The sequence below is a fragment of the Ambystoma mexicanum genome, chromosome 4q (assembly GCF_040938575.1).
Source record: "Ambystoma mexicanum isolate Mex_15411 chromosome 4q, UKY_AmexF1_1, whole genome shotgun sequence".
Taxonomy (NCBI): domain Eukaryota; kingdom Metazoa; phylum Chordata; class Amphibia; order Caudata; family Ambystomatidae; genus Ambystoma; species Ambystoma mexicanum.
Genome location: NC_090928.1, coordinates 1,181,318,970 through 1,181,344,113, shown reverse-complemented (window position 1 = coordinate 1,181,344,113; position 25,144 = coordinate 1,181,318,970). Strand labels below are relative to the sequence as shown.

The following is a 25,144-nucleotide window of genomic DNA, read 5'->3' as shown; positions in this document are numbered from 1 at the left end:
AAGAAAGGCCATCTCTGAAAGTTTAATGTACAAACCCCCATTTATTAAATATTGCCACATTCCTGCCACCATACACATATATATGGAACGAATGCCCGGCAGAACAGATAACATATGAACACCACCACATATAAACAAATATGGGAATTACACACATGTTATGGTCAATTATTAAAAGCATCGCATTCTTCATTTTCTTTTTCTTTATTATACGAACATTAGGAATGAAAGATGTTTACAATCCTTCTACACAGACCCCACACTTGCTCTCTCTTGGATGATGGGACATAATATCCCGTGTATATTCGACCCTGACCTATTTCTTTATTATTACACCTATCCTGCAGTGTCTTGCATATCAGCAACATAAGAGTCCATAGCTTTACTAAGGTTCCCACCCCTTTCCGAAAGCCTATCTGCTGATTGCTGAGAATCCTTAGTTCCGTAATACAAAGATTAAGGCTGTCAAGGAGTAACGAGGAGAATGTTTTTCCCACAGTATCAACTGTTGCTAAAAGTTGGTAGTTATCTGGTCTTTCCCTTAATCCATTCTTAAAAACCGGGATAATCACTGACTTTCTCCAACTCACAGGTATCTCACCCATTGCGACAACCAGAGATAGTACCTTATATAGGACAATAGCCCAGTTATGTAGATCTCGGATCTCTCTTAATGGTGGCATTAGCCAAACCATCAGCGTCTGGCGCCCTTGACATTTTTCGCTTGTTTATTGTATACTCTACATCCTCCGCTGAGAACTTTAAGATGGCTGCCAACCCGATGTTGTCTCCCGGCATCAATGCTTCTAAAACACTGGGTTCCCATATAGACATATTCCATCCAGGTATCCTCCGAGACATGGTTCATTTATCATTTTAACAGAGATGGCGAGGAATACTGTTTTATCAGAGACCAGAATGTTCTGAAGATCTGAAACATAACCTGCCATTGTGCAGATACCAGGGAACCTTTGTGGGCCCGAATCCAATTTTAAGCTAACAGTCTTACTCCTTTTCTCTGGGGTAGAGATAGACACTTGTTTCATTTGTTTTATTTATTTTTTTATTTATTCATAATTAGTTATAAAACTTCTACAAAACACAATTAAGTTAACAGCAAATCACAATCAATGACAACATATACATTTCATCATAGACATTATTATCAAGGTTAAAATTAAGACATTCACCATATTGATTTGACATACCAAGAGAATATAGTCTTAGAGATCTTGTTCAGGGAACAGGGTATAAAATGCATAATACACATTATTAAAAGTTGAAATTAAAACATTCAGCATATTAATTTAAAATACCATGAGAATATACACTCTTTGGAATCGTATGCAGAGTACAGGGTGTAGAATGCATGATACAAAATGATACAAAATCCTTTAAACAATAAATACTTTTAAAAGCTAGTCCGTAATCTAGTCAATTAAAACACATTTAAACTCATTATCAGGCTAAGGATGTTGAACTTTCTACCCATCAGCCTAAACAGGTGCATTACGCTGACTCATTGCTATGGTGCTTTGGAAACAGTTTACTTATTATTCCCCAGAGTCTAAATAAAGCAAGGTGCATTATCATATTATCGGTGTTTAGCCAATAAGTCCAGAATGCATCTGTTTGGATAGTCTCACTACCAAATGTAGTCATAATGTCTGGGCCCAGTGACGCACATTCACTAAATAGATGTTGAGTCGTCTCCAGATGTGCACTGCTCTTGCAAATCCGACATGTCCGTGCCCGACGAGGTATCTTGTACCGGGATCCAAGATTGACCCAAACAGGTAATTGATTCAGTCTTAATTTCAAACGTAAATTCCTTGCTGCTATGCTAGAGCATAGTATCAGGTATCCCTGAGCTTTGAGATATCGATGGGTAGCCTTATCCACGTCAATATGGGATCTTAAATTACTGAAATGTTCATAATTCTTAGTCCAATCCTATAGACGTATTATTTATTTCATGGCCATCTTCTTTTAACTTTCAATAAGGGCCATATAGTTAATTCTTTGGCCAATTAACCTCCGATAGTTATGTTTTCCCTGTGCTATGTCGATCATTTGCATGACCCTCTTTATTAAACATTCAAAGTCTCTTATTTCATTAATGACAGGGATACTTCCAGCCATTTTACCAGCAAACACAGTTATTAAAAACAGGCGACTTTTTCTCAAGCTATATCACCCGGTTCCCAGCTGATGACATGCATATAACCCGTCAAATTATCAAAAACGTGTTAGTCATCCTCAGTCATTTGAAATTGAAAGATCCCATGGTCGCAAAGCTCAATGTGAACTAACTGGAAGTCCATAATATTTTCAAAAAGGCTCCAGATGGCAGGGTATAATCTATCCAAGAGGTCATTTTACTATTGGTCCAAGTGCTAAAATCATCTGGTGTCTTTGTAAATTGTACCAGGTCTTGTATAGCAGAAAAGTCATGCAGGGGCCCTCCCTACAGATTGATTCTTTCACAGAGCATTCCATCGCCTTGACTCCATATTAATTCCGCCGTGTGTCAGACACTGGTGACACATTACCATTACTGCCCCCATGAAGCAACTGACAATTAAAGTCACCTGCAATTATGTAAGGAGCACCTGGTCACTCAAATAACCATTCAGCAATGAGTCATTCTAATGTTATTATTATAGAGTCCAAACATGTTTGTCCTGGCGGATTGTACACATTGAGGAAAATAACTTGTTCTATCTTATTGGTCATTGTCAAGGTGATAGTTGCTGCCATTATATAGGGATTCTACCTCTTAGGCTACAATTCGTTCATAGGTAGATGGTATTCTGCACCAATAAGGAGCCCCCAGAGGGCCTACCTGTGGTAGGTCTTTTAGCTTTCCTCTGTAACTTCTGGTATCCATCCAGGGAATAGCAGTCGACCATCCAGGTTTCCTGTAATAAAAATACATGTGATATGATATGATATGATGTGGCATTTATAATGCGTCTGTACACGAGTGTTTCTAGGCGCAACAAGACAAGGACGGGGAAACAAAGGGAAGACAACATAACGATTTTACTAGGCCTTGTGTCATTCAGATTGTGCAAGTGCGAGCAAGAGGGAAGGGGAGAAGTGCCATGGCGAGTGGAAGGGGGAAGTTCAGTTAACTCACAAGTGCAGACAGCGGGTGGCTCATAAGTGCAGCGAGAAGGGACTGTAGGGTTGCAGATACAGACCTTAAGTCCTGGGTATCCCGGAGGCAGAGCGAGGGCAACTGGACATGCAGGAGCCTGGGCCCGAGTTCAGAGGGTGACCAGGTGACCGGTGCACGGAGCAGTCAGGTGCATCAGCAGGGGAGAAGAAGAGAGAAAGCAGAAGCGAAAAGGAAGGTCTTGAGTTGCTTCCGGAACCAGAGGTGGTTCTGCTCAAGTTTGAGAGAGGCAGGGAGGCTTTTCCAGACGGTGGCCCCAGCTGAGGGGATAGATCTGCCCCCAACTCTCTGCTTTGAGAATTGTCTGACCCTCACAGAGTTGGAGCTGGGTGAGCAGAGAGCCGAGAAGGAAAATGTTTTAGAAGAGAAAGTTAGAGGTAGAGCAGTCCCAGGCCCCAGAAAACCTTGCTGCATAACACACACTGGTTCATTTACAAGGGCATAAATCAGAAATACAATTATATAAAATACATTCAATATGACAATTAGGATAAACCTATAATTGCATATAGACCGATCAGCCCCATCTCCATGACTGCTGTTTTCCTTCTCATTCACCATCTCTCTTTGAAAGAATAGCCACATAGTAAAAAGGGGCAATTATTTCATTGTCAGTGAAGATCATGAACATTATGTGTTTTGCGGCATTCAGTATGCATGCCAACTTATTTTGCTATTGCTCATATTTCTTCCAGATCCATGTCATCCTCATGTATATTGCACACAGCAACATGTGCCAGTCTTTTCTGAGACATTGTTGAATGTAGCAAGGGTTTCAGTCGTTACAAAGCACTGAAGCTTCTATCCGCCTTGCGGCACAAAGCTGCAACAGGTAAGAGGATTTGCAGTGGCTTCACCTGTGCAAAGTAAGCTCTTTCAATGAGAAGGATCCCTCCAAAATATTTCTACCAGTTCTGAGACTGAAGAATACTTGTAGATGCTGGATAAAGTTGTTAATTGTCCAGAAAGAAGGAAATATTTGATTTCTGGGTATTTAACAATAATTTCAGAGCCTCTCACTGGTTGGTGGAAGAGTTGAATGGAAGGGAATGGAAGGGGGTTGGGAGAGAGTGAAAGAAGGGAGTATTGGGGAGAGTTGTTAACAAATTAGAGTGAGAGTTGTGGTAAAAGAAGAGGATCTGAGCGGAGGAGCATTCGAGAGAGGGAGAGGAGTCGCAGAAACTAAGGTCGGGAAGATAGCTATGGGGCAGCTCGCTGTTTTGAAAGGAAGACAACGCTGAGCAACACAGGTTCAAAACCTAGTCCTGTGCTTGGTGGCTGGACTCCGACATGAAGTGCAATATAAGAACCCCATTTTTTATAATGTGCACAATAAAGGTTATCAGATCAAATTACTCATTTGCCTTTGACCATGCCTGCTCTAACACACTAGACACCACTTAGAACAGGTATTGATGAAGCCAACAGTTTTGGCTCATCTTTAAGCATTCTATAGGCATTCTCATCATAACTCGGCACTAATGCTAATTACCAGCGATTTCCATCATGACCCCAGAGAGTAGCACAGCTTGCCAGGTATTATCGTGATGTGCTCTGGTACTCTCACCATGCACCATAACTCGCTAACCTACACCAAGTAATGTTATCAACAGCCTTGACACTCACCATTTCAAGGTTTTCTAATCGAAATTAAAAGTATGCATACCATTACCATGTACTGCTTTCAATAAACTAGGTTCTTGCACCATTACCATTCATACCCAAGTACCCACACCATTGTCAAGGTTATGCACAATTAGTATAACAGTGCTAATCACCATGATTCCAATTAGGAGGCAGTGCCAGGTTCCCTGATGTCTAGATAGAACAGCAGTGAAAGATTCCATTACACTCAAACTTGGACACCAATGGCAGCTTCCATTATACATATATGTAAGAAGAGAGAGAACTTCTGCCACATATTGATACCAATGTTTCCATTATGCCCAGTTTGCACAGAAAGGCCAGATACCAAGTTATCAAAAGCCATGGTGGAATTAAATGTGCCAATTTAGCACAGTGATGCCAAATTCCATTATTTGTATTTATCACAATAAAGCAAGATACCATTATGACCACCAGCACAGTAATCCAAGACCTCAGTATGTCTGTTAGTCTTCAAAGACACAACCTGTAGGTGTGTGTGTGTGTGTGTGTGGTGCAGTGGGATGAATATGTGTTGAGCTGGGGTACAGTGAGCTGCAGGGCGATATGTGTGGAGTGCACTGCTGGAACGTTGTTGTGTGTGTGCACGGTGCAGTCATGAGGGTGGTGTGTGCACAGCGCCTTAGGGGGTAAGTGATGTTAGTGCAGTACCCTGGCTGTGTGTGTGTGTGTGTGTGTGTGTGTGTGTGTGTGTGTACGTGCTGAGGCCATGTTGAAGCAATATGTTGTGTGCAATCAATGCTGGGGCAGTGTGTGCACAGTGCTGGGGATAGTGTGTCCTTGTACACTACAATTAAGTGCTGGGGACAATGTGTGTGGTGGTGACAATGATTTGTGTGTACAGTACAATACTGTAGGCAGTGTGTGAGCATGTGTGCAGTGAAAGAACCTGTATGTCAGTGTTGGCGACAGTGAGTAGTTTTGGGGCTGTAAGACTGCTTGCCATTTGGGAATGGTGTAAGTACATGGTGGGAGGAAGTGTGTGAAAAGCAGGTTTGGGGCGGTGTACATATGATATGATATGATAGGTTATTTATAATGCACTTAATACCCAGAGGTTTCTAAGCGGGACCCGGGGATCAAACCTGTGGTGCTCTGTGTCTTCTTGCCTCCGAAGCAAGCCTGTTGCCCCTGAGCTCTCCGCCCGAGACATTCATTCATTGTGTGGATGATGCAAATGTAGTGCCGTGTTGGGGCTGTTTGCATATGTCCATTGCAGTGGATGGTGTGAGTGTAGAGCAGTGTGGGTGTGCGATGCAATGGGGGGGTGTGTATGATCTGTGCTTGGCAGTGGAGTGTGCAGTGGGGAGGTGTATATACACAGTGCTAGGTGGTGCAGTTGTGCCATGGGGTAAGGTGTATGGGCAGTGCAGGGCGATGTGGATGTGCAGTGGGTTGGTGTATACACATGTTCGTGTGTGTAGTGGCTAGGGGCTTGTGTTAGCTGGTGTTGTTGTTTGCAAATGCTTAGTACTATTATCTCCCTGGTCAGTTCTATCATGTTTATTGCCAAAGCACATTTGGGCAAATGTTGTACCTGCTTCATGCTTTATAATTAAAGGTGGTCCATAATGGGGAACACATCTCAGAACACATTTCCTTTCAATTTACTGAATAAATCTCACACTTTTTAAGATATTTTGCTTTGCCAACATTTAGACAAAGTTTAAATTAAAAGTAAGCATATTCAAATAAATACATTGTTTTTATCACTTCCTGATACAATCATGCAGCAGGCTATGACGCCATCCCTGCTCTGGGGCGAGTGGCAAGGTCAGCAGGCAGCAGCTCTCCTCGAGGGGCATGCAAGTAGGTCCAGTAGGAAATAGGACCAAGAAGTAGCGTTTCCAGGGCTGAAAACTGAACATCTCCTTCAGGTCCAGATTGGGAAACTGCAGCTCAGCCAAGAAGACTCCTCTTGTTCAGGTGGTGAATGATGCTTTACTCAAGCATTTGTCTTCTATCTGTTCTCTCATTCTGTACCTGGGTTGCGATTTGCAGAGGAAATTATACACTACAAACCAACATGGTTAGGAAAAGTGACCCCTCTTCTAAAAAAATGTATTTTCCGGTCACAATTGCCACATCTTCTCTGTGTGGCAAACTAAAATATCAGTTTTGCAACAGATTTCTCGTCAGGCCCACAGAATGAACTGCTAATACAGCACCCTCTTTCTTATAGAGTGATGTTTTTGTATCCTGCTGGTACAAAAGCACAGGTCTCCTCTCCAACCCATCACATACAAGAAATAACCAGTATGTGTTTAACAGGAGAGCAATTCTCACCTTGCTAAACCTAAATAAAGCAATTTAACGGTAAATGGGGGCAGGCCAAGATGAAATCATTTGGCACTCCAAAGATGCCCCCGACCCGTGCTTTTGTCACAGAGCACTGCAAGAGGTAGGGCCAAGGAGGGATTAAATGGCTTTCATTTGCTTTTAATACATTAAAACATTACAGCCATTCCATTCATAGTATGTTTGTGCATTGGGTGACCATAAATGTATATTAATTTGAAGAATTTGCCCGGCCGCGAACCGTGGCATGCACCACTGTATGGACCATCTATAAAAGAGAGAACAGTTAACTCCATGGCAGCCGTTATCCACTAAATTGATGGCCGAATCTGTGTGTGTCCAACTTTTTCAAATTGTGTTTTTTAGGATTAGTAACAGCATTGTCGATTTCGATTCTTGCACCCACTCCACCATACAAATATTTAAATTCACCCCGCATGAAAGAACGGTGATAGCGTATGTGTAAACTGCGTATGCATGGTTTCACTTCAGCTTGCAGCTCCCTGGCCACATCCAAAATTACCCCTTAGAGTTTTAAATCAAAGTTGTTAAAATGCTGAAAATAGTCATCTCTCTCTGCTTTTTGGTGGCAAAAGTCTTTCAAGCACTGGAGCGGGACGGGAACCCTCGGCAGCCGCGCCAAATGTGTTTTGTGCTGGCCTGGTAAAGTCAAACACCCAGGAGCCAGTTTCCAATAGGACTCTGGGAAAGTCACATAGCCTCAGAACAAATCCCAAGTGACAGGCTGAGGGGTGGACATGATTAAGGACGCAGCAGCTCTGTCATCGCTGCCAAAACAATTGCTTTGCTGTAATGTAATGCACAGTCTATCATGTAATGTTTCACTTTCCTCAGACAAACAATAGCACTTTAAGGACATAACCATTGAAATGAGATGCAGGTTTAATAGCGCCTAACATTGAACTGCCAATGGACTTTTCTGTTTCTGGCAGGCGCTATGCAGAAAGTCCATAAGTATTGTTTTAAGAGTATGCCACTCGGAATTCCAGTGCTATCTCACACCTCATTCTGGAACGTATTACAATGTTACGAGAAACCGGCTCCAGCACCAGTCAATACGGCCAATCCTGGGAAAGTCACAGCCGAATTGCAGATTGGATCTCATTGGCTGTTTATCAGCAGGACACAGCCGCCTTCCACCATATCACTTAGCACGCTCCATTTCCCCCAAAAATACTTGGAGCAAACACGTAATAAGGCCAGTTGGGTGAGCGGGCAGTGGAGTAACTTTGCTGAAAATGTTGGGGGGGGGACATGACATCTGAAGAAAAGGTGCCCCCGCCAAATGAATGGGGACAAAATAGGGTGCCATGAAAGTTGGGGGGACAAACACCCCTGTCCCCCCCTAAAATTACACCCATGTGAGCGTGGGTCAACAAAAGTAAAATCTGGAGGCCCCACCCAGCTCCCCTCTTGCTGCCAACTATGGGTTATTTCAGTGTCGCAACAACATCTCTACGGGTGAAATTGCGTACGAAATCCATCTGACTTCAAAGACCCCAAGATTCTGCTTGCTGTGCCCTTTACCCCTTTTGTGGATCTTAGCTAAGGATATTGCCTGGTTTCAGGGCCCACCACACCTCATGTTTTCAGTGACAGCACAAAGCCCCACATAAAGCTCAGTGAAGCGGCATTGACACAGTGCCTCGTGGTACCCAAGCCAGTGTCCCTTGCAGCGACGAATGTTAGCATGGGATGATGCTTTTGAATTGGCATGAGGGCGTTAGGGTGTGCCTGCAAAGTCAGTAAGGTCCACACGTCCCTCGCACCAAATCGACGGCGCCAGAAAGGCTTCTGCGCCAAAATGGCTATGCCCAAACGGCCGCTGAGGCGAAGAGGCCACGCTGAAAAATCAGAGCTGAAAGAGGGTGTACCGCGATGCAAGGTGCTTTGGGGATTTCTAATGGACTCTTTCGCTGGGTTACACCACAACCTTTCCAAGTGCCCCCTAACATACATAGGTGAGACCGCTGACGCGCGAGTAGCGGCAATGGCCAATTACCCTGGTCACACTTCATTAACTACCGAGTTCAGTGCAGGGCATTAGACTGGCATTTAGACGTCAGCGAGCATACAATGATCTTCAAATGTCCGGGCCTGCGCTTAGAAACCTCTGGGTATTAAGTGCGTTATAAATAACCTATCATATCCCAAAATGTCTGCAGAGCTGCTACTGATCTATGAGTGACGAATGCAGGATGCCTATCTGCGTGGAGCAGCCGGGGCCCATTGCCTTGAATGTTTCTTGCAACTAAAGCTCCCCACTGCCCCCTGGCACACATGCCTCTTTTATTGCTCTGCCTTTCAACCACTTAATTTCTTCGCTGGAACGGAACCTGCTCTCAGAAATATGCAGCGTTCTTCCATCATTGGCGAGCCACTCTCTGTTCGCGGTCACTGTGCCTCGTTTCTTAAAGATAGACTGGTGGCGTCATCATCAGTGGCCCTCGAAGCAGAGCCGTCCATCGCAGTGCCTGCCACTGTCTGGCACCAGGCGGCCGGGCTGCAGAGGCAAGCGGGGAGTGCGACCAAGCAGTAGATGCTGGGAGTGAATGGCAGCAGAAAACACTTCACAGTAGCACTACTCTCTCTGATGCGGGCTCAGCTTGCGTCGCAACAGATGACGTACTCACCTGCCAGCAGCTCACGCGAGATTAGTACCCAAAAAACCCACGTGCATCAGACTGAGAGATCAGGATTATAAACACTCCCGTTCCAGAAGATAGTTGGATAGCAGATACCATGAGAAATGTGGGGGTTAGAACCATAAACTCCCCTGCTGCAGCAAACACCGCTAGTGATTCAGACCCAGCGACCATAATACGAGACATGGCAATTCTTTGGCAAGACAAGTTAAAGAAGTATTGCCGAAGTAAATACATGGGATACATACATGTTATACACTCTTGAATGGTGATCATTTTCCTTTTCAGCCTTTTCCAGTCGTTCACATTGCTTAATGCACCTGGTCTTCTGCAGTGGATTGCTTGTACACATGTTGGTGTTCTCTCTGCTAATGCGGGTGTTTTATGAATGCATTTCATTGATGGGTAGACTGACATTTTTTCGACGTTTTAGAGAATGGAAATGCTATGCCTTTTTTAAATTTGTTTTCGCTTTTTTTATATATATATATGTATTCTTACTATACCCTATTCAGTTCTTTTTCTTTTTATACTATGTATTTCCTAATATGCATTTTGAAAATTAAGTCATGCATATCTATTGCTCTAGTGTAAATGTCTGTGAAAGGATCACTTTTGATCCAAAACACAATAAAATAAATAAATAAATAAAAAATAAATAAAAAATACATTAAAAAATGCTGGTGTTTCTCCATGGATGAAGCAGAGCTGTTACTGTCCAGTTTTACTTGAAAAGATGTCCGTATTCTCGGGAAATGCGGGGAAATCGCTGTGTGTGCAGAACAGTGCACGAGAAAGGATCTCTCCTTTTCCGCTTCCTATTGGTGACAGAGTCGACCCTCCCTGAGCTGCTTTTTGAGCTGTGTGGGCCAGTTTCTGTTTCCAGATTGTGGCCGCTTAGTTTGCATTTAGTTCGTGTTTGCCTGTGCATTTATTTAGTTTTCTCAAATATTAAGTAATCTGCAAGTTTGAAGTTTTGTGCCAATGGCCTGTGCCCTTCCCACTTGTGCAGTCCTTGTTCTGCCCTCCAGTGCATTGAGTATTGCTTCTCGAAGGCCTGTTCTAAGTCCTTGGCCTGTACCCTTCCCACCTGTGCAGTCCTTGTACTGCACTCCAGTGCATTGAGTATTGTTTCTCTAGGGCATGTGCTAAGTCCTTGGCCTGTACCCTTCCCACCTGTGCAGTCCTTGTTCTGCACTCCAGTGCATTGAGTATTGCTTCTTGAGGTCCTGTTCTAAGTCCTTGGCCTGTACTCTTCCCACCTGTTCAGTCTTTGTTCTGCACTCCAGTGTATTGAGTATTGCTTCTCTAGGGCATGTTCTAAGTCCTTGGCCAGTACCCTTCCCACCTGTGCAGTCCTTGTTCTGCACTCCAGTGCATTGAGTATTGCTTGTCTAGGGCCTGTTCTAAGTCCTTGGCCTGTACCCTTCCCACCTGTGCAGTCCTTGTTCTGTACTCCAGTGCATTAAGTATTGCTTGTCTAGGGCATGTTCTAAGTCCCTAGCCTGTACCCTTCCCACCTGTGCAGTCCTTGTTCTGCACTCCAGTGCATTGAGTATTGCTTCTTGAGGCCCTGTTCTAAGTCCTTGGCATGTACTCTTCCCACCTGTTCAGTCCTTGTTCTGCACTCCAGTGTATTGAGTATTGCTTGTCTAGGGCCTGTTCTAAGTCCCTGGCCTGTACCCTTCCCACCTGTGCAGTCCTTGTTCTGCACTCCAGTGCATTGAGTATTGCTTCTTGAAGCCCTGTTCTAAGGCCTAGGCCTGTACCCTTTCCACCTGTGCAATCCTTGTTCTGCACGCCAGTGCATTGAGTTTTGCTTGACTAGGGCCTGTTCTAAGTCATTGGCCCGTACCCTTCCCATCTGTGCAGTCCTTGTTCTGCGCTCCAGTGCATTGAGTATTTCTTCTCTAGGGCTTGTTCTAAGTCTTTGGCCCGTACCCTTCCCACCTGTGCAGTCCTTGTTCTGCGCTCCAGTGCATTGAATATTGCTTGTCTAGGGCCTGTTCTAAGTCCTTGGCCTGTACCCTTCCCACTTGTGCAGTCCTTGTTCTGCACTCCAGTGCATTGAGTATTGCTTCTCGAGGGCCTGTTCTAAGTCCTTGCCCTGTACCCTTCCCACTTGTGCAGTCCTTGTTCTGCACTCCAGTGCATTGAGTATTGCTTCTCGAGGGCCTGTTCTAAGTCCTTGCCTGTACCCTTCCCACTTGTGCAGTCCTTGTTCTGCACTCCATTGCATTGAGTATTGCTTCTCGAGGGTCTGGTCTAAGTCCTTGGCCCGTACCCTTCCCACCTGTACAGTCCTTGTCCTCCACTCCAGTGCCTTGAGTATTGCTTGACTAGGGCCTGTTCTAAGTCCTTGGCCTATACCCTTCCCATCTGTGCAGTCCTTGTTCTGCACTCCAGTGCATTGAGTATTGCTTCTCGAGGGCCTGTTCTAAGTCATTGGCATGTGCCCTTCCCACCTGTGCAGTCCTTGTTCTGCACTCCAGTGCATTGAGTATTGCTTCTCGAGGGCCTGTTCTAAGTCCTTGCCTGTACCCTTCCCACTTGTGCAGTCCATGTTCTGCACTCCATTGCATTGAGTATTGCTTCTCTAGGGCCTGTTCTAAGTCCTTGGTCAGTTTCTCCTCGTGTTATGTTTCCAATGCGTCAGACTGTGGGGCACTGTTGCTCCATCACCAACATTCTGCAATATATTGATGAAGGGATCGTTTCAAGGGTTGTGCGATTTGTTCTTGCAGTGCTCGGTAGTTTAGGTTACTTCTCCTGATACAGCACCAGAATGTACACATGCGTGTTGGGATGTGGAGCAGCTGGGGGAATCTCCCTAGTTCTCTGCACCCATCGTTTTGGCAGTTTCTATTCACACAAAGTACCATGTTGCAGAGCTGGAAGTGCAGAATTACTGTGGGAGATGTGTCCTAATTGCTGTACTCATTAGTTGTGGCTATTAGGTAGTGCTAAGGTGCCACCGATAAGCGAAATCTACAGCCTGGGAGAAATGACATTTGAGGCAAGATACAAAGCTCGTAAGTGTTGTTTGGTTATTTATCAATCCATAATGGACTGCCGATGGCCATGCTAAGCCCCATGGCCATTTCCACCCCTTTCTTGTCCCTCTCCACCCAAAACACATCCTCCGGCGACTTGTTTGAGCAAGCTTTATCAAGGTTTGCCATAAAACTTTGCTCTCAAAGTGCCTGCCAGTTTTTTTTAAAGTAGCCTTCTGAGAGTTATTGACTTAATTGGAGCTGTAAACAAGCTACCGGTGTAATACAAATGTCTTAACCAGATCTGCGTTTAGTCACTCAATTTATAAGCATTGTGCGTGTCCTTCACTGAAGTCCTGTTAAAACAAGCATTGGCAAATCCAACAGTTTTGGCTTGTTTATAAGTATCATGCTTTTTCCAGCCACTGCTATTATATGCCCAGGTACCCGCACCACTTTGCAGCTGCTACCATCAATAGGCAGTTATTATCAGTAAAGCAGTGCCTTTCCCATGCCTATAAAAAGGTCAAAACCATTGGCATTGTCAATGCTTGTTTCTTGTGTTGGATCCTGCATCTCACTCCTGTAAAGTCGGATAGGGTTAATAGTGTTAAAAAAATCTTGCAGGTGGATTGCAGTTGATTCTTGACGGTGTAGAATGCACAGAGGGATTTTTCTTAAAGTGTTTTTTATTGTCAGTTTTAAATCCCAGGTGCACCTATTCTGAGATGCAGTTAAGTGTAGTCTGTAATGGGCTGAAATTCTGTGCTATTAAGGAACCGTTTGAATGTGTTATGATATGATAACATATGATAGGTTATTTATAACATGCTTAATACCCAGAAGTTTCTAAGCGCGGACCCTGGGTTCGAAGCTGCGTGACATTGTGTCGTCTTGCTTCCACGGTGAGCACGTTGCCGCTGAGCTATCCTCCCTAGTATTGCTGTTGTTGTTTGCTTTATTCTGGAATACAATGGTTTGGGTCTCTTTTAGGTCCACCTGTTGGGCCCAGGGCTTGAAGTATTCACAAACACTCCTATTCCAGAAAATTCGGGAACGATTGAGAGATCAAGACCATAAATACTCCTGTTCCATTAGATACAGGGAGGGATTCAGAGATCAAGACAATACACACTCCTGTTCCGTCGAATATAAGGAGGGATTCAAAGATCAAGACCATACACACTACTGTTCCATCAGATACAGGGATGGATTCAGAGATCTGGACCATACACACTCTTGTTCCAGCAGAAATGGTGAGGGATTTAGAGATTAGAATAATGAACCCTTCCGCTGAAGCAAATATTGGGAGACATTTCGAGACACAGATCACAAACACGCATCTTCATGAGACTTTGAAGATTAGAACCATAAACACTACTGCTGCACTTGATACTGGAAGAGAAGACTAACGGGCCGATTCATGGAACCAATGTGCGCTGAAAATCTTGGCGCAAGCTGGCGCAAGCGTGACAAAGCAGGTGCACGCGCACACGTGCGATTCATGGAAGGCCCTGTGCGTGTTTCCCTCAGGATGTGCGCCAAATCCATGCGTGGTGCACACGGGCACATATGTCATTGAAACATCCCGAACGCCGTGCGTGACGCGCACAGGGAAAGCGCACAACGTCGGCGCACACACCAAAAAGGGCGCGGGACACGGGGCGTAACACGCGGAAAGGGGAACAACGTGTGAAAAAGAAGGCGTAACTGGGGAAGTACTGCAGGGAAATACATGGAACACCCACACGCACGCGTACAACACGTATTCATGGACTCGAATATGAGAAACCTGCACACGCTCAAAGACGCGCACAGGCGTCAACACGTCCGCCACACGAAGGCAGGCGGAAGCGTCACCGCCCACAGTATAAAAATGTGCGCAAATAACAAACAAGTATATACAGCTACGATGAATGCCCCATTTGTCGCATCACTGACCGTGGGACACCGCAGGAGGAGGAGAATAGCCAGTGCCTGCATTTTTTCCCCCCGGACTAGCCTTTTTGGGATGCCTGACGACCAGGTCTGTGGCAGGTATAGGTTTCCACCTCGTATAATCCTAGACCTGGTCAGGGAGTGGGAGGATGACCTTATATCCCCCACCCTTTGCTCCCAAGCATTTAGCCCCTTGGAGAAGGTGCTCAATGTCCTGCATTTTTTGGCCACTGGGTCATTTCAGCGGACAACTGCCATAGTGGGTGGGGTCTCACAGGCCACGCAGTCACGCTGCCTACACCAGGTGTTGGCAATCATGACTGCGCGCCCCTCAGTCCGCATGCACATATACATGCCCAGAACACCCGCAGAAAGGCAGGCCGTGGTCCAGGACTTTTACAGGGCGGCACACTTCCCCAAAGTGCTCGGTGCCATAGATTGCACCCATGTGGCTCTACCTCCACCTAGGGCCACTGAGCACATCTATCGAAACCACAAGCACTGGCATTCCATCAACGTGCAGGTCGTATGCGATGCAAAGGGAATCATCACCTCTGTCTATGCAAACTACCCTGGCTCTACACATGACAGTTTCATATACAGAATATCCGCCCTGAGCCGGGCACTGGAAGCTGGCCAGCATGGCGACACATGGCTCCTAGGCGAGTACAAATGGCTGTGCACATGCATGCATGTCACAGACAGACAAATACACAAACCCTAATATTCACAACCATTATCACCTCCCCAGGGGACAGTGCCTACCCTCTGAGCAACCACATGATGACGCCAATCCGGAACCCCACCACACCACCCCAGGTAAGATACAACGCTGCCCATATTACAACCAGGGGCATAGTGGAGCGCACATTCGGAGTGCTCAAGTCACGCTTCCGCTCCCTTGACCGCTCTGGCGGGCAGCTACTATATGCACCCCCAGCAGTGTGCAGGATCATTGTGGCAGCATGTGTCCTGCACAATGTTGCAACACAGCAGGGTGTACCGGTGGACATGGTGGTGCCCCCACATCCCCAACCACAGGCACAAGCGCTGCCCATGGGAGGGGATAAGGCACGTGGCGAGGCAGCTCGGACCAAGCTTGTGGCCACATTTTTCACCTAAACTCCCACCCCTGCGGAGTGCACACAGGCCTGGCACATACCAGGTGACAATCGATGATGACAAAGAGACAGTCAACTGTCACAACCTTACCACCGTGAGAATGTTGCCATGGAAGTGCTACATTGTGTGCATCCCTAGCTACTTAAACCCAACCAATCCTGTGTGACCAAAAGGAACACATGCAAGGTGTGTATCACACACCCCCGCAAAACAGGCCATGACAATCCCTGGTATGTCACCCAAACCCTCCCAACCCACATCACCCTTGTCTGCCACACCATGACATGGCATGCTATAGCAAAAGCCCAACACATGACCAATAAGATACGTAGTGACATGTGATAAATGGAAAGTGGCCCGAGACAATGACGCCTGATATCGAATCAGATGAAATGACTGACCAACAACCTCCCACACATACCAAGTCATGCACCAGTGGTAGCTTCAACACAGTACTGAATGCCTGTTCACATGCACATTTGGCAAGGCAACATCACTACTCCCCAACCCGTGTGCTGTGTGCCTCTCCTGCTACACACTTCTCAGCACACAGCACAGTGAGCAGCCATTGTGTTGGGGATACACCTTCAGCACCACATGAAAAGGACTAAGGTAAAAAATAAACTATTGACGCATGTACAGGATCCCCAAATGGCAATTCATCATGCACTGTTCATGGCCCACAGGGTGGGGTTGGGGGCGTAACTGGTGCTGCTGCAGGGTCACTGTGCCACTCTGCGCCACGGCTGGTTATGGATGTTGAAATCCATGAATACTCTGTGCGCTGAAATGGGTTTTGGCGCATGCGGCTGGCGCAGACTGCCGCACGCACACACTGTGCGCGAGCTGCGTGCGCCACTTGTGCGCCGAATTCTATGAATTACCCCCTAAGATGGCAAGCACACCCTTTCCAGAAAATACTGGGAGAGACTTGGATATTGTCTATGATGTCACATGGAATCCTGTGGTAAAATGCAACAATAATTTAAAGTAACATATAGTAACATATCCACTCCACTGAGCCATCCCTATCATCCCGCAAAGCAAAACATGAAGAAGACAGAAACAATAAGTAATTGTAATCAGAAAAAAAAAAAAAATTCCTGCGACCCTCTATCACCTCACACATGTAGTTCCCCCCACCATCTCCCCTTTCCAAAGGTAAAAATATACCTGGCCTCCTGCTGCCCTTCTCTGCCCTTTTCCACCTCCCTTTTGTTGCTGTGCTCCTTCCACCTGCCCACAAATGGTAAAAAATACTTACCATTCTGCATCTTCTCCTGGGGTGTAAATTCAGCCTGAGAAGGATATGAACTGAGAGATTATGCAAGGCCACTACTGCGAGATTAAAACTGTCTGATGGCTGAGAGCCATTGGAACATGCAGGCCAGCCCAAAACACTTATTTTCCAACATGAGGCCTAGTAAAATGCGAAAAATGGGCTCACTCAACTTTACCAAAATGGAAGGGCACCCAGGTGAAGGAAAGCTGCCTTCGAACAGTAATATTGCTAAATGTGTCCAATGGATTCCAAAAAGACATGTGGTGATGCAGATGCTGAATTCATGTAAAATGGTAAAAGACACATTTTGACTGAGGAAGACAAACAGCAGTATGTTACATTGGTTTCTAATACAATACAAGACTCTGATCTAGAAATATAAGTGAAGTTGTGACTTATATCCAAAAGTGAAGACAAGGGACACATTTCATTTGACAGGAACAGAAACACTTAAATTGCAACTTATAAATTGACATTTGAATGGAGAGGCCTATTTTGAGTTATAAAGTGGAAATTGTTTTCCCATGGTAGATAATGGCCTATGTGTGGACAATACAGAATGGATACTCATGTCTTTTCAACTGTCTTTTCGACTGTTAGACTAAAAAAATACATTACACATGGACTGAAAGCCCAGATGACATGTAAACTGTTACATGTAAAACACTTCTTTTTGTTGATTTAAAATGCCATTTCTTTCAGAATTATACATGTCGCCTTTTGCAGCTTTCCCAATTGAACAGCTGGGATGTGTAGCTGGATCTCTGACCCCAAAGACGTTTGGCTGAGGCCTACAAGGAATGCAGGTCTGTTTCAGCAAAATGTAAAAAAATACACTGTTTTCAGATCTAAATTGTGGAAGGGTCAGATAAGGAAAGACAGGATTGACCTTTCAGGACTGTCATGGCCCCAGTACACTGCCTCACATCTTCAAACAGAGAATGCTAATGGAACTTCAAAGACTGTTACATAAACAACCTACCTGTATAAGCAGATGTCTAGGTCATGTGACTTTGGAGAAAAAAAAAACTGTCTGGGTTTTGAGACATTAAAACTCAAGGATGGCCCATATTATGCACTGCCATTTAATTAACATTGGATTCCTTTTTCCTTAATAACAGGAGAATTGTGCGTCCCAGTAAGCTCATCCAGGACTCATATTAAAGATCACAATAGGCCTGTCAGCTCTATGTAAATATTAACATCATGCAATGTGTGTAATTGGAACTAGAGATAAACATGGGATTGTGATACTCCTATAAAGGATAGAAATCAGAAATTTGTGAGCTGATAGAACGTACAATTAATATGTGTTTTGTGAAGTTTGATGTTCATAACTATTTGGGTGTATGAATAAACTATGAAAAAATATAGATCCCCTCAGTAAGGTCCTGCCATGATCAAAGTATTGTCCCCAGATTGGTGGACATTCTTGAATCCCAATATATATATGTATGTATATGTATGTATATATATATATATATATATATATATATATATCACACGGCCCACGGTAGTTCCTGTGTAGTTATGGTTAAGTTGCTAATCCCATAGGAAGAACACTTTTTGGGCAGCTTATAACTTCTCTCCTTCTCTCCCCTCTCCCCCTGGACGAATCCTCACCAAACCTTGGAAAAAAAGTATATGGCCCATTCTGAATTTATTTGCAAAGTTTAGTGAGGTTTGGTGCGGGGGGAAAGTTATAAAGGGGGTCCCAAAATGTATTTTTCCCCCATAAATTGAATAGGGAAAAAACTTTGCTCATGCCTACAGCTCAAACTGGATGGATTTGCACCAAATTTGCGGCAGGTGTAGCTGCTTGGTCCCGAAAATATGCTTTTGTTATTTTGGTGGAAATCTTTCCAGTAGTTTTTTTTAAAATGACCAAAAAGTATCTCTCAAAAAATTAGTGATATCTATGTCTGCTGCGCGGACACATTTCCCTGTTCGCTCGGTGGACAGGACACTGATTGCCTAATCGGCTTGCGCCATGTCCACGGACATACAACATTTTCGCTGCTTGGCTGGGATGAAGCGTGAGGTGCGTCACATTGTTTTGATGCGCCCGCCATCTTGGATCCACAGACATCCATGGACATCACGGCGACGAACAGGAAAAAAATACAATTTTGGGCAGTGTGTTGGTGTGTAAGTGTGCTTAGGGAGGGTGGGGAAGTAAGAGATGGGTGAAATACTGTATTTGTTTAGGTGGCAGGTGCCACTGATGTGTTTGTCATGTCCGCGGTCTTCACGGCTGTCCGTGGACATAAAACTGCACTACTGGCTATTTTACTTTAGTATGATATTGGTTTTGGGTTGTTAGTAGAGCGTTGATTGTAATTAATATCCCGTATAAGTAGCCCATATACCACAGTTTAAATTTTCTGATTGTATGGGTGTGTTATGCTGCGGTGGTTGTGGCCAGGGCCTACAGCCCTGGGCCTTAGAGTCTTTCAAACCAGTGTACTGTGCAATTTGCTCAGTTTCTGTGTTTGTTTATTAAATCAGTGGGTCTGTGGGGAAAAAAAATCCATGCTGGATAAAAAAAAACTTTTCTGTTATGTTACAATATATTTCTTTGTTTTCAGTGCTTATTTGTTGTTTCTGGCTAATCTTCTATGTGTTGGCTTGTTGCAGATTTTTTGGGACAGTTAGATATCTGTTGGCATATTCTAACTGGTTATAGTTTTTTATTTATACTTTCAAGTTATTCATCTATCTGTTGGGTTGCTGCAGATTTGTGGGGCAGTTAGATACCTGTTGGCGTATTCTAACTGTTTATTTTTTGTTATATTTTAGTGGCATTGATTTATCTGTTTGGTTGTTGCAGAATCTTGGGGCAGTTAGATACCTGTTGGCGTAGTCTAACTGTTTATAGTTTTCTAATTGAAGATTTGTAAATGTTTATGCACAGATTAGTTATTAAATTTTGGTTTTAAGAATATTAAAATAAGCGTTTATTAGATTTGCTGGTAATCTCTGCTTTAAATTAATGGTACTATCATTACATTCAAACCATCCACAATTCTTTTTTATGTATGCAGTGTCTTGACCTGCATTGGTTGTGGATCCTGCATGGTAGATTATACCTATTGTTGTGAAGGTTTCATTACCAAGTGATACTTGACCATGTGTGAATCCAGTCAGCTTGCAGTTGTTTTTGGTACCATCTGAATTGTAACGTAAAAGCATTTACTATGTGTCTGTATTTGTAAGGTGGAGCGATTATCTCAATTGCAGGTAGTAGATAATCTGCCATGGTTTGCATTTTGTACAAGTTGCTGAAATGGAATGGATTCACAGTTAGGTATTGATACATACATGAAGCGTTCATTAGGGATTTGTTCCTGTGCCACATGGTTGCAGAGAGTGCATGTATGTTTCCACATGTATTAAATCTGAAAGATTTCATTTATAGGTATGTTTTGGTTTTCCAGTACTTGTAGTAAGTACATTAGACATTCTTGTGGATCTTCTTGTGAGTTTATGGTGAATTTGACCATTCTAGCACAGTAGTCCAATTCTTGTTTTATTCCACGAACACTGAAGATGTTGTCAGGATTGTTGGTTGCATTTCTATGAAAGACTAACATTTGAAAACATAATTGCTCTGTATTGTGTAAGTAACTGCTGTCAATAATTGGTGGCAATTGGAACAGAATATTTATTGCTACATTTTCATAGCAATTTACACCAGTTATATTTGAAAATTTGAATGGACATGATAGTTCTGTGTCCAAGTCATTTTTTTGGACTGTGTGTTGCTTCTTTGAAGAAGTACTTGAGTTACTTTGAGCAGTAGATTCTTCTTTGGTTGTAGTAATTGATGAAGTATTTGTTAGGCAGAATTATATGCGGTACCCTTTGGGAACACTACACACAATTAAGACTACAGGTGACAGTACAGTTTCACCTTTGGTACAAACCTGTACTACAAGGTTAGTTTGGAAAGTTCACCTTTCTAAGCAGGTCAAAAATCACAATCATAAATACACCACACCACGTCCCTTAAATTACAGACAAGTTAAACTCACAAATGAAGTGGGAGCAAAATGGCACTCCAGCAATTTAAAAGGGAGGGAAAGACAAAGTTATAAGAAATTAGGCAAAACAAACAGGTAAGTAATCAGGGCAATAGAACAAGAGAGACTACAGTGAGGAGATCAGATAGCAAAGGCTTAGGGCCAAAGTCAACTTTTGCTCAAGATCACTCAGTTCAGGGTAGTTTGCGGTAAAGTTTGTGGCACAGATTCCGGACGAGGTTGGTTGGTAGAAAGGTTAATTCAAAGAGAAGAGAAGGACAAGCCCTCGGATTGGAGAAAGATTTCAAACATTTTCAGAGAGGCTGACCGAAATGGACAACCGGATTTTCACAGTACCTTAAAACGGAGAGGGATCTGTAGCTGAGGCAGACGTTCCTGGTGGTTCCTGCAGGCGCACGGTTCCTGAAGTGAATGCTGGACTGACATGAAGTAGGAAGACTAGAGGGTCCTGCGCCACCCAGGGAAGAAATCAGCAGCAGAGCAAATCAACAAATAAAAGGTGCACTCCTTAAAACCCAAGCAGGGTCCGACCTTCCTGGCTATCCAGCCCACTGTAGCTCTGCACAGCGAATTCGACCAGAGGAGGGGTCCTGGCTTGTAGTTTGGGCGAACTGGTTGGTCCCACCAGCTCAAGGGAAGAAGTTTCCTGAAGGATCTTCTCTTTCGTCGGATTTGGAGATTCAGACCTGCAGCAGGGCTTCACAGGGCGGTTCAGTCGTGGTAGGGGTCCTCTTCTTCCAGTTCCTCTTTGGTTCTTTCATTCCAGTGGCGACTCTACTCTTCCAGTCCAAGAGACCTGCCTTTTATGCAGTTTTTCCCCATTCATACAGCCTGGCTGTCAATCACACAGCAGGGTGGCTGGCCTGGCAAGGCCAGTCCCCTTAGCCAATCAGACAAGAGTGTGACTTGGGTTACTAAGGCAACCCATGGCAGGGGTACGAAGATCCCTCCCTCACATCCTGCCCCCGTAGACTATCAGGGGCCTTAAGGAGGGCTTCTGTACAGAAGCCTGCGAAAAGATAGCAAACAAAGGAATCATCCCCAGTTTGGCGCGCAGAGAAAAACACAAGAAAGACTAACAAAAGGAAATGGTGAATAAACCCAGCCGGGAACCAAAATAAAATGTATTTGGTCAAGCGGATTTATGTTCGAGGCTACAATAATAGCCTGGAACAATACCACATTTATATAAGACAATCACGGTAAGAAAGTTAGGGTATTTACCACTGCCACCAGCCAAGTCTTAAAGTTAAGGGAGTGAAACAAGGCTCCAAGAGGCACAGACAAAAAGGGATAAGAGTTAACCCTTTCCAATACTCCATGTAAGATGGGCTGTACTGGTCTGTGGTTTAAAGGGACTATATAAAGTTAATGGCAACTTTACATGTTCCTGGGGGACAGGAGTCAGCTCCAGAAAAATGGAGTCAGTGGGAAGTCTCAAAGAAAACCCTGTGTCACTGCACTGAAGGTGCTGTATACCACACACAAAAAGTGGTGCACATGGAGTAGGTGAGGCTCCAGTGCCCAAGATCACACAAACAGTAAAAATACGCAAAGCAAAACACATGTAAGAGTGGGAGAAAAACGCTCACACTCTTACCAGGTGAAAGAAATACATTCTAGAAATCCAGCAAAGCTTCTGTGGGACTCTTTAGTAAGGGAAATCAGCCATTTATGAGAATTCTCCCTAACACTCGCCCCTCCCGCCTAACGATGGGACAGGAGGATTTAATCCACTCTGGGATGAATCTCTACCTCCAGTCGGTTAAAAACATCCTAGAGAGACCATAAGAATTTTGGTGGTGACATCCTGCTCTGTGCTCAATGGTGAAATCAAACCCTTGCAGGCAGATTGACCATCTCAGAAGTTGTGGGTTCTCCCCTTTCATTTGCATTAACCATCTCAGGTCAGTTTGAATCACAAAAGTAGATCCATACAAGTATGGTCTAAACTTCTTCAAACTCCACACAATGGCAAAACATTCACGCTCTATGGTTGCCCACCTTTTTTCTGGTTCCTTCAGTTTCCTACTGATGAAGTAAATGGGGTGCTCCCTACCTTTCTCATCCAGTTGACTAAGGACTGCACCTATACCTATATTAGAGGCACCTGTCTGCACAATGAAGGGTTGGTGATAATCAGGAGCTCTTAGGACTGGAGCTTGACAAAGGGCTTTCTTCAGGCTTTCAAAGGCTTGAGTGTACTCCTCATTCCATCTAACCTTTTTAGGGAATTTTGGAGAGGAGATCACATTCAAGGGAGAAGCTATGGTCCCATAGTTCTCAATGAAATTCCTGTTGTACCCAGTGAGGCCTAGGTAAACTCTCACTTGGGTTTGAGGAGTGGGGGTGGCCCAGTTTTGCACAACTTGTACTTTGCTGAGCAATGGCCTTATGGCCTTATCTCACCTCCTCCTACCTCATGACCAAGGTAGACCACTTTACGCTGACCAATTTGACATTTGCTTGCATTTATGGTCAGATGGGCCTGCTCAGGAGCCTGCAAAACATATCCTAGTTGATCAATATGTTCTTTCCATGTAGGGCTGAACACTGTAATGTCATCCAAGTATGCCATGCAGAAGTCCTCCATCCCATTCAGAACTTGGTTAACCATCCTTTGAAATGTAGCAGGTGCATTCTTTAGTCCAAAAGGCATTACCTTAAACTGGTAGAGGCCTGCTGGGCTAGTAAATGCAGTTTTCTCCTTGGCATGGTCTGTCAGTGCTATTTGCCAATAGCCTGAGGTTAGGTCTAATGTACTGAGGTACTTGGCTGAACCAAGTCTATCCATCGGTTCATCTGTCTTTGGCAAAGGATGGGCATCAGTCTTAGAACTGCATTTAGAGCTCTATAGTCCACACAGAATCTCAACTCCTTGATCCTGTCTTTGGTACTAGAACAATTGGACTAGACCATGGACTTGTAGAGGGCTCTATAACCCTGAGATCAAGCATTTTGTTGACCTCTCCTTTTATATGGGATCTTACATGTTATGACATTCTGTAACCCCTGCTTTTGACAGGTAAACAGTCACCAGTGAGGATATCATGCCGGCCCCAAGGGGTAAAGCCTGGTGATAGTGAAACAGGGAGGCAAACTGATTCAACAGAACTTTGCACTCCTCCTGTTGTGCAGACGTCAGCTGAGAAGAGAGATTAACTCCTTCTATTTGTTCATCTAAAGGTTGGCCTCTGAGGAGGTCCGGTAGAGGTTCACTCGCCTCTTCCCCTTGAGCTGAAGCTAGAAGCAGAGCTCCCACTTCTGGTCTCGAGACGTAAGCCTTTAAACGGTTGGTGTGAAAGACTCTGGGAGCCTCCTTATGTCTGCCTAAGTCCACTAGATAGTTCACCTCTCCAAGCTTGTCCACAACCTTGAAGGGTCCTATCCATTGGTCCTGCAAGGCCTTCTGCCTTGTGGGGACCATAACTAGTACAAGCTGGTCTTGAGTGAACTCAACCATGCTGGCCTTCTGGTCATGCCAATGTTTGACCAGAGCCTGACCTGCTTTCAAGTTACTACTTGCTTCTGCCATCATGTGTGACATTCTCCTCCGGAGACCTATCACATAGTCACTCTGACTGGATTGGGGGAAGGAGCAATCTACAACCCTCCTTGATCAGGGCCAATGGACCTCTGACTGGATGGCCATAGAGAAGTTCAAAGGGACTGTAACCCACTGCCTCCTGAGGAACTTCTCTATATGCAAAGAGAAGGCATGGCAGTAGAAGGTCCCACTTTTTCTCAAGGGGTTCCTCTAAAGCAGAGGTCGCCAAACAGTCGATCGCGGGCGACTAGTAGCTCGCCTGAGCCTTTTCAGTCGCACGTGCTGAAGATACCGAAAAATAAACATTTATCCTAAGTTATATCATTTAATGGTGCGTTTTGCAGCTATTTCCGTGTTCTGGATCCGAACCCTGGTCCTCCCAATTGGGGGCGGGGAGCTTGGCTGCTGT

The 25,144-nt window shown here is 44.5% G+C and overlaps 1 long non-coding RNA gene across 4 annotated transcripts in view; it reads left to right on the top strand.

Moving 5' to 3' along the window:
- Window positions 1–25,144, top strand: part of LOC138468269 (uncharacterized) — a 177,325-nt gene that overhangs the window by 23,258 nt on the left and 128,923 nt on the right. For 3 of the 4 annotated variants that reach the window (XR_011268230.1, XR_011268227.1, XR_011268228.1), the window contains exon 2: window positions 17,848–17,951. The exons of the other annotated variant lie outside the window; for it this stretch is intronic. This is a non-coding gene — a long non-coding RNA (uncharacterized lncRNA). The remainder of the gene's footprint in view (window positions 1–17,847; window positions 17,952–25,144) is intronic. 4 annotated transcript variants of the gene reach the window in all.